This window comes from Lupinus angustifolius, unplaced genomic scaffold, assembly GCF_001865875.1.
Source record: "Lupinus angustifolius cultivar Tanjil unplaced genomic scaffold, LupAngTanjil_v1.0 Scaffold_370, whole genome shotgun sequence".
NCBI classification, from domain to species: domain Eukaryota; kingdom Viridiplantae; phylum Streptophyta; class Magnoliopsida; order Fabales; family Fabaceae; genus Lupinus; species Lupinus angustifolius.
The window spans coordinates 324127-336077 of NW_017727767.1; positions in this window are offsets into that span (position 1 = coordinate 324127).

Consider the following 11951-nt stretch of genomic DNA (forward strand, 5'->3'; position numbering starts at 1 on the left):
GAGTACAGTTTTTTTCACCTATTCCAATCATATGCATGCTAACATGGATGTACAGTGCATAAATTGCAAATAGCATTGTTGATGTTAGGTCTGTTATATGATCTACTGGTCCTATAATGGTCTGTAAATTCAACAAATTATGATTATGTTTTGTAGTATGCAATGAAAAACCCAGATGTTGTGTATTTTTTTTTGATACCACGATGGGATTTGGACTTAAAATCTCGTGTAAATTATTCAACTCCTTTTATGTGATATTACTATTAACAAACAACTTACATCATAATCTTTTATTTTATTAGTCTTTTTTAATTTAACAACTATTTCAGGCAAATATCTTTTTTCTCTATTAGTCATTTTTACCAATAAAAGTGTAGGACTAATAGTGCCAGGCCTAACTACATCTATGTAGAATAAAATGTTCATAATTCAGTTTCGATGTGTGACACTTTGTTAGAGGAAAACTTATGCATTTTAAAAGAAATTAATTATTTATCTAGGTTATGAGATATCCTTGATTATACGAATACCCAAAAAATACTTCTAGTTTTGTAAACATTTTAGTTTAAACAAAGGCTAAAATACATTTTAGTTTAAACATTTTAGTGATGTCAGACTCTTGGAGTGATCAAATGTTCAATTTCTTAGAGTGATACTCTCGGGAGGGGGTGCCACAAACTTCCGAAAAAGATTAGGTATCACAAGGGAATACCTTTAGTTATACAAAAAAGAGTAAACATTTGATTACAAAAGTGTTAAATAACCATTTATCTTATTTTTAAAGTTTCAATTTAGTCCTCTAGTCAACAAGGTATTTTCAATGATGTAAGATCTTTTCAAATCCCTATAAATCATATTGGCTAAAGATCAAATGTTCAATTCTTGAAGTGATACTCTTCGGAGGGGAGCCACAAACTTCCAAAAAAGACTAGATACTCATACGGGAATACCTTTAGTTATTAAAAAATAGTATAGATTTAATTACAGAAACAAAAGTGTTAAATAACCATATATATATTTATTGTTTGTCAGTTGTATTCTTTTGTCGTAATGTAGGATTTTACACTAATATACCAAATTATCATCTGAGATTTATTCATTGTCGCCAAAATCTTTAAAATTTATTAAGAATTTAGAACAAGATTGCAATGAGGATAATAAAGAGAAAAAAACGGAGATGATGAATGAGGTAATAGACTAGAAAAATAGAATATGTGTAAAAAGTGTTTATTTTTCGGGATACATTTTCTAATGTAAAAGCAATCACCAACCAAATTTGATATATTCAATTTAAAATTGAACATTATTATGACAAAAAGGTAAAATTGAAATCATTAAAAAAAAACCATATTGGTAAATCCTTTTTGCTAGAGAATCAAATTGAAACATAAAATATGATGACTGAAAAATTATTTCTACTTCAAATTAACTATACAAAATAGAAAATTAAAATACTTCTACATGGTAACAAATTTTACAAGGAGTTATTATTTTCATATTTTTCATTCTTTAAGTCAATCTCTAATATTTGTATTGAAAGAAACTAAGGATTTAAAAAAAAATTAGTTTCTCATCATGTATCCAAAAGAAATATTATGCATTATCAAATATCATTTTGGGAAATCACAGTCCCTTGTCTTAATTAGGTCTTATGCTCATTTTGTTTTAAGAAGATTCATCCACTTTCTCTTATATTTAATTATTATTATACTTGTTGAGAATCCTTTCTAATTGATGTGGAAGCAAGGCCAATGAATCTTGATAGATGAATCATTGAATAATTTAATGATGACTATTCCAAGGTCTTGGAATTATTCCTTGAGTCTTGAGAATTATGAAGTCTAACTTAAAAAGTTGGAGAATCACTTTTCAAAGTGTCTTGAAAAGTATGACAACAATTAATCACCCACTATGTCTTTATGATGAAGCCTTCCTCCCCTTCAATATATATATAATGGACTTGTGAGTTTGCGATACAATAAGCAAGTGAGAAAAACAACATAGAGAGAAAGTGAGAGAGTTTATATCCATATAATGTGAGATTTGTATTCCTAGTGAGATACTAGAGAGTTTGTATTTACATCCTTTTTGGGTGAGATTGAGTCTTATCCTCTTTGTAAGATAGAGTCAAATATTGTAATCCTACTTTCTATAATGAAGATATTTTCTAGACTAGGTCTCGTGGTTGTTTTCTTCTCACATTGAGGAGGTTTTTCCACGTTAAATTTTTGGGTGTTATTCTTCTACTCTTCTCTATTTTCTTTATCCACTTGCCGCTTCCGCAAGTGCCCATGTTGCATCACGCAGAGGAGGAAAATTGGTTCTGAATTTCCCAACAGTGGTATTAGAGCTCCTAGGTTCATTCGGGGAGCTTAGCTTGTATAGTCCAAGAAGGAAGGAGCCTCTAATATCTCATTTGATGAAGATTTGTTCAAGTTGACAGTTGACAACTATTTCTATTAGACGCCCGTGATGGAGGATCATTTATACTACAAGGATATGCATGAGCCTATTTCTTGCAAAGACAAGCCAGAAGATAAGGGTTACAGAGATTGGGAGATTTCGAATCGAAAAGTTGTTGCAATGATTCAGAAGTATATGGATAGAAGTTTATTTGAGCATGTGTCCATATACACAAATGCTTATGAGTTGTGGTCAAAACTTGAATCTATGATTCAAAAGAAAACTCCTAGAAGTAAAGCATCTCTTGTTAGGAGGCTTGTGAAACTCGACTACAAAGATGGTCAGAGCATGATAGAGCACTTGAATTCATTCAAGGGTCTTGTCAATCAATTAACAAAGATAGATATGAAGATAGATGATGAGTTACAAGCACTTCTGCTACTAAGTTCGTTGCCTGAAAGTTGGGATACATTGGTGGTCACGCTCAGCAACTCAGTCCCTGATGGAAAGGTCTCAATGGACACTGTTTCAGACAGTTTATTGAATGAAGAATCCAGAAGGAAAGAACGAAGTACATACTTCCACTCTGAAGCAAATATTGTGGAGAGACGTGGAAGAAGTGAAACTCACGGGAGGAATGAATCTCGTGGAAGAAGCAAAAGCAAAGAAGAACATAAAAGATCTGAATGCAGGTCCTTAAAGAGAGACCAGAAAGCTGGAAATGTCCATGAAGATTTAGTTGATCCAAGGAAAACTAGTCATAAGTCTACCACAGCCGTCGTCATAGATGATGATGTTTTCCTCATTGGAGAAGACAATTACCTAAATGTTGCATATGGTGATTGGGCTTGGATCGTTGACTCCGATGCTTCTTTCCATGTAAGTCTACATGAAGGTTTCTTCTCAAACTACAATAAAGGTGATTATGATACTGTGACAATGGGAAACCGTGTTACTAGCAAAATTGTGGGAATTGGCGATATTATGCTGCTAATAGACACAAGAGGAAAGCTTATACTGAAGGAGGCGAGACATGTCCCAGATATGCGTCTCAACCTTATCTCAACGGGTAATTTGGATGATGTTGGTTTTGTAAGCCACTTTGGTGTTGGAAAGCGGAAACTAGCAATAGGCAACCTCGTTATTGCTAGAGGCTTAAAGGAAGGATTTTTGTACATTATGCAAGGAGGAATTTGTTCTGGAGAAGAAAATGTTGCTACCGACTTCAAAGATCTTTGGCATAAGCGATTAGGGAAAATGAGTGAGAAGACACTTCAAATTCTCGCTAAAGACCACCTTCCAAGTATTAAAGGTCAAATTGTAGATTCCTGCACTGATTGTCTTTATGGTAAACAACATAGAGTCAATTTTTCAGAGAACATAAAATCCCTCATGAAGAGATGAAGTACTTGAATTGGTGCATTCAGATGTTTGTGCACCATCTGAAAGATCTCTTAGAGGAGCCTACTACTTTGTCACATTCATAGACGATCATTCGAGAAGAGTATGGGTGTACTTGTTGTAAAGTAAAGATCAAATACTATCAACATTCAAAGAGTTCCATGCACTAATAGAACGTGAGACTAGGAAGAAGTTGAAGTGTCTGAAAGTAGACAATGGTGGAGAGTATCATGGTCCATTTGAAGCCTATTACAAGGCTTTAGGTATCAGACTAGAGAAGACACCACCAAAGACTCCTTAGTTGAATAGAGTAGCTGAGAGGATGAACCACACAATTGAAGAGAAGATAAGATGCATGTTGCAAGATGCGAATCTCCCCAAGTCTTTATGGGGTGAAGCAGTGAAGACTGCAGTGGATCTCATAAATCGAACACCTATTAGATCCCTGAACGAAGAAATTCCAGAAGAAGTATGTTGCAAGAAGAAGGCATCCTTCAACCACCTGAGAGTATTCAGATGCAGAGCCTTCATTCACATTCCAAAAGATGAGAGAAAGAAGTTGGAGGCTAAGACCAAGGAGTGCATTAACCTTGGGTCTCCAAAAGATGAATTTGGATACAGACTATAGGATACGATAAACAAGAAAATTGTGAGAAGCAGAGATGTTGTGTTCTTTGAGGATCAGACGATCAAAGATGTTCAGAAGAAAAGCCAGTGGAAGTCTAAAGTTCGCATTGATTTAGGGGGAGAGATTCCTCAACAAACAGATTCTAATCATCAGATAGATCTAGAACATATAGACCAACAGGCAGATCCTACTCACATGGAACTTGACCAGATTAATGAAGAGTCAGATCATGATGAAGTGGTGGTAGACACACAAATGCATCAAGAACCCGAGCTAGTAGAGCATCAGATGCAAGTTGAAATGAGGCGCTTCGAAAGAGGCAGAATACCTTCTTCAAAGTATCCTGAAGAAGATTATATCACATTGACAGATAATGGTGAACCTGAAGACTTCTCAGAAGTTATGCAGACATCTGATAAAGAAGAGTGGATTAAAGCCATGGAAGATAAGATGAACTCCTTACATGAGAACCAGACTTATGATCTAGTGGAGTTGCCCAAAGGAAGAAAAGCCTTGAAAAACAAATGGGTTTATAGGCTTAAAGTTGAAGAAGGAAGCTCAAGACCAAGGTACAAAGTTCGGATTGTTATGAAAGGATGCAATCAGAAGAAAAGAGTTGATTTTGATGAGATATTCTCACCAATGGTGAAGTATTCCTCTATAAGAGTAGCATTGGGTCTAGCAGCTAGCCTAGACTTAGAAGTTGAAAAACTTGATGTCAAAACAACTTTCTTACATGGAGACATCAAAGACGAAATCTATATGGAGCAACTAGAAGGTTATGAAGAATCAGGCAAGGAACACTTAGTGTGTCGTCTGAATAAGAGTTTATATGGTCAGAAACAAGCCCTGAGACAGTGGTACAAGAAGTTTGAATCCTTCATGACCAAATACAGTTTCAAGAAGACAACTGGTGATCATTGTGTATTCATTAAAAGGCACGAAGATGGAAAATTTATTATCCTCCTCTTATATGTTGATGATATGTTAATCATTGGGCGTGACAAGACCAAGATTGTTGATTTGAAGAATGCTTTAAGCAAGTCTTTTGCTACGAAAGACTTAGGTCCTGCAAAGCAGATCCTTGGAATAAGGATAATCAGAGATCGTTCCAAAAAGTTGTTATGGGTATCACATGAGAAGTATATTGAGAAAGTTCTCAAGAGATTCCACATGGATAAGGCAAAGCCTGTTAGTGTTCCACTTGCTGGACATTTCAAGTTAACAACAATGCAATTTCCAACTAGTGATGAAGAAAGGAAATAAATTAGCAGAATGCCTTATTCCTTTGTGGTAGGAAGCCTAATGTATGTTATGATTTGTACAAGACCGGATATTGCTCACGCAGTTGGAGTTGTGAGTCGGTTCTTGTCCAATCTTGGCAAAGAGCATTGGAATGCAATAAAGTGGATATTGAGATATCTAAGGGGGGACTACCAAAAGATGTTTTTGCTTTGGTAATGAAGATCTTATGTTAGTTGGATACACAGATGCTGACATGGCTGGAGATGTAAATTCTAGAAAATCCACATCAGCTTATCTAACTACTTTTGCAAGGGGAGCTGTATATTGGCAATCCAAGTTATAAAGATGTGTTGCATTATCAACAACTGAAGTAGAATATACTACAACATCTGAAGCTGGCAAGGAGATAAAATATATGAAAAACATATTGCATGAGTTGGGTCATGTTCAAGATATATATGTTTTGCATTGTGATAACCAAAGTGCAATTCACCTAGCTAAGAATCCTACGTTTCATTCTCGGACAAAGCACATTGATTATCGTTATCATTGGATACAAAATGCTTTGGAGGATGGTGAGTTGCAGCTAGAGAAAATTCATACAGATGACAACTGGTCTGATATGATGACCAAGACTGTATCACTCAAGAAGCTAACAGACTGTTGCAGAGGTGCAGGACTGGTGATACCCATCAATTAATTCAAGAAGGGGGAGATTTGTTGAGAATCCTTCCTAATTAATATGCAAGCAAGACCAATGAATCTTAGTAGATGAACCATTGAATAATTCAATGATGACTATTCTAAGGTCTTGGAATTATTCCTTGAGTCTTGAGAATTATGAAGTCTAACTTAGAAAGTTGGAGTAGCACTTTTCAAAGTGTCTTGAAAAGTATGACAACAATTAATCCTCCAATATGTCTTTATGATGGAGCCTTCCTCCCCTTCACTATATATATAGGACTTGTGAGGAAGAGATACAACAAGCAAGTGAGAAACAACATCATAGAGAGAAAGTGAGAGAGTTTATCCACATAATATAGTGTGAGATTTCTATTCCTAGTGAGATACTAGAGAGTTTGTATTTCCATCCTTTTTGGGTTAGAATGAGTATTATCCTTTTTGTAAAAGAGAGTCAAATATTGTAATCCTACTTTCTATAGTGAATATATTTCCTAGACTAGGTCCCGTGGTTGTTTCCTTCTCTCATTGATAAAGTTTTTCCACGTTAAAATTATTGGTGTTATTCTTCTACTCTTCTCTATTTTCTTTATCCATTTATCGCTTCCGCAAGTGTCCATTTTGCATCACACAGAGGAAGGAAATTGGTTCTGAATTTTCCAACAATACTTATCTCCTCAAGAAAGGTTATATTATTAAACACACCTCTTATAATGAGAGGTGAGTATAATTTTATGGGATTCTAGAAGCATCTACCCATTTAAGTCTCACATCCACCTAATAAAGAATTTGGCCATAAAAAGTATTTTAATTTTATTCCTTACCCTATAAAACGTATTTTAATTTTATTCCTTACTATTCTCACTCTAAGCCCTTCCTATTTTATTCACCATTCTCACTTTCACTGGCACCAATATTAGCCATTTTGATTTCTTATCATAGAATGTAATATTTATGTCTCATCATTCATTTGAATTATTTATTTAAGAGTTATTAATGATTGAAAATAAATAATAAATAATACATGATAGTCTAAAAAACTCTTACATCCTATTATTGTAGGCATTTTTTCTTAATTTTGAATACAGCTTTCGAGAAAATAAAGTAGCTACTGGAACAATGTCTAAAGATAATATAATATGTCTAGGTTTTTCTCTTCCTCTATTCTCTATCTAATTTATATTTTTCCCTAGGTTATGTAATTCTCGAATAGAATATATGAATGCATATCTGTATATTCACATTTATATGCCATGAAAACTTGTACATTTTTTAGTGAGGTTATCTGATTTTTTTCATTTTTAATTGTATTTAGAGAAAATAATGTGTTTTTATACTTTAGCCCATACAAGAATTACACCTAAGAAAGAATGTCATGCTAAATAGTGAGCCAATATTGAGGATTAAGTTGAAGTTTCACAGGTACACTTAAGAAATTTAATTATGACAGTTAGATGGTGGAAAACTCATTTTTCAAAAACATTTTTCTTAAGCAACCAAAACAAGACTAATGACTTGAGAAATTAAAAGAAGATTGTAAGCACTTGATAGCAACTTATGATGATATAATCCTTATTAATAACAGTTTAAGAACAATCTCACACAAGACTCTTAGTTTTATAAAAGTTCTCTTCAAAGATTCACTGAAAACTTGTGAATTATGACAATTAGAAGTTCTCTTCCGTTTTTTGAGGCTTAGGAGGGTATAATACAGAGGGGTTAGATGGTCCAAACCATAAGATATGCATTGTTTTGGAACATACTCGCATATTTGAACATGTATTCATTGAGTTTCAAATTCCAAAATCGCATTCCCAAGACCATGTAATCCTTTACAAGGCCATCATAATTGATTATAGGCTTTTCTGACAATCTGCTATACAATTTCTGATAACCTACTACATTGTTCTATGAAAACTCATTTTTGAGAACATATTCTAATGATTTCTCTCTTTTAATATTGATTTTTTATAGCCTTGATTAATTAATATTTAATGAACCTTATCTGATATGAAACTTAAAATAAACTATCAAATGCAATACCTTCATCTAGAAAGCAATAAACCTTATCTATACTCAATCAAATATTTGTGCTTTCCTATCTTTAAAGTTTTCAACCTTTTTCTTCTTTATTGATGTTGTCGTCTTCATCAAAACCTAACTAAAGTTAAGGAAAGATTTTTCTTCACACACATAAAATCTTTTGCAAATAATATGTGAATAAATATTAATTTTTTTTTGCAACAACTAACCTATCCAAACCAAAATCTTATGTTTAGTAATAAACACAAAGCGGCAATCAGTAAAGGGTTAGAAGTATGATGTGGTTATTTATATTGGTTCACTCAATTCAAGGTACATCTACTATTCGCAATACCAACTAAATGATTCTTTTCTTTTAACACACGCTGAAAGATAATCCACCATTGCACCAAATAATATAAGTATTCTTCCTTCTTCAGATCTTGAGTATTCTTTATTTTTAAGACTCTCGAGGCTAGTAAAAACATATTCTTTCTTACAAATCGTCTTCAGCCTCAACAAGTATTATCACCTCAATATATGTTATGCTTTAAATGCAATTTTTCTGGTAAGAGGAACTTCTTTAATGAACATGATATATTGTAGGGTTTTGGTCTGATTCTTCTGAAATGATAAGATTGTTAAACTATATAAACAATAAATGGAAGAGAGTTTGTTAAACTCTATTAACAATAAATAGAAGAGAGCTTGTTAGATTAAACAAATCAGATCTAGTTATGCTCTAAATGTTTCTTCTTTTCTATGCTTTATATAACACCTTTCAATGTGTGACTACAACAATTTTCAATTTGGGACTACAACAATTTTCCTATGAGGTGTATTTTCAATATTACTAGATTACAATAACTTTAGTGTTTTTTGTAATCGAAGACTTGATATTTCTAGAAATTCATCTTCAATCTTCTTTGGCTTCAATGACCTTCTTAATACACTATTATTTGGATGATTCATTGGATCGATTGTTTTCATTAAAGAAGTTCCTCTTACCACAACAAATGCATTTAGAGTATAACACATATTGAATAATATAAGAAAAACAATAATAAATAATCAATTATTCGCATATAGAATAAGAGTAATTATTTTGGTCAATCATACAAAGAGCTTTTGACACTTGTCATTTGATGAAGTCAGACTTTGGATTAATGACATTGTGTTGGAGGCAGTCTGAACTTTTGGATGGCTTTGGGTTGGATATACAAGTCTTTAATTAGGAAGGAATGTCTCAAACCAATTATGCGTTGACACGTAGATAAAAGAAATTTTTTAAAATAAAAAATAATAAAATGAAGCACTTTAATTGACTTGAGACATGAAGTGAAATATTATTTAAGATAGTTAGTTGATCTCTATCCTTGGACAATCTAATCCTGTAGGGTGTGTTTGGGAGTACCATTTTGGAGGAGGAGGGAAGGAAGGGGAGGATTTAGGAGAGGGATTCCCTTGTTTGGGAGTTTAGTGGAGGAGAGGGGAGGGTTTTGATGGATTTTTCAAACCCCTCAAACCCTCCAAATGCCAAAATACCTAGTTCCCCAAATTGGGGTGTTTTGGGAGGAAAATAAGCCAAATTACCTAAATACCCTTACTAATATTATTCTATAACGTATAATACATAACATACTATTGATTTTTTGAAGGGGGAGAGGGTAAAATAATATTTTTGTATTACATTAATCCTCCATACCCTCCTATCTAAATTCCACACTCCCAAACAAGGGAGGGGATTAGTTGGATTTGTCCTCCCTTCTCCTTCCTTTCCTCCCCCCTCTTTACCCTCTCATCCCTCTCCTTTCCTTTCCCTTCTGACTCCCAAACAAAGCCTTAGACACATAACACGTCAGTCCGATGCTTATTTAATGCAGTTTCTTTAGGATGCAAATCAAAATCATTTTTATTTTTAGTGTAATATATATATATTGATAATATAAATATTTATACATAGTTAATATATTATTTATCATTTATTTGTATTAATTTTATTTAAAAATTAATAATAACTATAAATGAATAATAAATAATGCAATAATAATATTAAAAAAATGCTTGCCTTGTCCTCGTATATATGTTGACTGCCTATTAGCGAGGAGAGCAGATGCCATTCATGTAAGCATATGCACTATAAAATACATATATATCAAAATTAATAATAACACAACTTTATATATATTAATTTTGACATTGATATATCAATTTTGGCAGGAGACAAATCATTATAAAAAAATAATATTCATATCATTACTCATCTATGATATATACTTTTAAGTTTTTATATATCACCACCACTTTGGGAGTGGATAATATTCATCACATAATCGTTTTTGCACTAACAATCTTCCGCTTTAGAGAGAAACAAAGCTCTACCTAAGATAAAAACATTTGCTCAAGACTTCAAATAAACATGTAATCATATGTGATATGCAAATAACAACAAATGACATGTAAAAACATAGAGAAAATGAGATAGATAAAATATATCACATATTGATCTCTTTCTTACTTTTCTTGCATATCCCCCTACATAAAACAGAGATAAAAGATAGGTCGGAAGTTGAATTCAAGTGCATGAATTATAAACAAATTCAGAAATCAAATGAACTTGTCTATTCAAATTTTATCTTCTCTTATCCCCATTTTTGTCAGGGATAAAAAAGGTAAAGAAAGAGTAAGCATCAATGTCTGAAATAAGAAAAAAATATTAAGAGGATGAAGGAGGATGGTTGCCGAGAGATGGAGAGATTGATGGTTTTGGCATGACTGGCTAGGAGATTAAACATCTTCTCAAGAATCTCTTGATAGGGTTTCAAAAGAAGTATTATTTGATGTTTTATGTTTTTAAGATTGTTATGGAGGGGCTTCATATTTCACCAATGTTATAGATTGGTCAGGTTGAGGTTTAGCACATAAAGAAGGATTTCATCCATGATTTATTCTTACATTCAGAAAAAAATACCAATGGAAGTTGGACAGGGAGAAGATAAACAACAAATATTAGATAGAACAATAGTTGGAGAAGTTTTCTTTTGGTAAGTAATAGTTGGAGAAGTAACTTCGGTGGATTGGATTGAAGGATATAACATAGATATATGTTTTTACTCTATACATATAACATTTCAGTCCTATTTATAGGACTATTACCACCTAAATGAGTCTCATAAAGCTTCCACATAGTACAAGTAATATTTTTCATAATGTAATTTGTGTAGAACTTTCTAGACATAAGCTAAACTTATGTCTTGCCATATGCTGGTAGAATCCTTTAGAACATTGTGTCACATTCCAACACTCATCCTTGGTACAATTATCTAAATTTTCTTATTCTCTCCTCTTGCATTGGTGTTTAAATGATAATATTGAACTCCATATTAGAATATGTACATTCTTATATATTTTAAATGACGAGTCTCCTTGTTTGCCTTGTTAGAGGACTTCCGATAGAGATTCTTGTTAGCTCTTGACGTGTGTGCTTATGTCCATGCCAGCCGTGTTAGAAACTTCTGACCGGAACTCTATATTACACCTCCAATCTTATATTTAGGCTTGTACTCAAGCA